The sequence below is a fragment of the Calidris pugnax genome, unplaced genomic scaffold (assembly GCF_001431845.1).
Source record: "Calidris pugnax isolate Ruff unplaced genomic scaffold, ASM143184v1 scaffold273, whole genome shotgun sequence".
Lineage (NCBI taxonomy): Eukaryota > Metazoa > Chordata > Aves > Charadriiformes > Scolopacidae > Calidris > Calidris pugnax.
This window is the reverse complement of record NW_015094508.1, coordinates 3,093,323-3,093,702: the sequence shown is the minus strand read 5'-3', so window position 1 is coordinate 3,093,702 and position 380 is coordinate 3,093,323.

Below are 380 nucleotides of genomic sequence, written 5' to 3'. Positions count from 1 at the left end.
CCCACAGTGCTGCGGGCCCGGCCGCCACCGTCCCTCCCGCCTTAAAATGGCGGCAGCCGGGCTGCTCCCCCACCGCCAGCGGCTCCCCGCTGCCATTTTCCCAGCGAAGGCGGCGTGGGGGCGCCTGTGACAGGCGGCGATGGGAGGGGGAGACCAGCCGCCACCGGGCCTAACTTCCTGCCCGTTCCGCCCGGCAGTGCCTTTCCCCCCTTCCCGCCGCCGGGCGCTGCGCGACCCCCGCGGCGGCCAGACCTCCCCCCACCCCTCCATCCCATCCGTCCGTCCATCTCCTCCTCCTCCCCGCCCGCCGGAAGTGGCGTCAGGCGGCGGCGGGCCGGACCCAGGCAGCACCGGCGCGGCCACGCCCCTCGCCGCGGGCC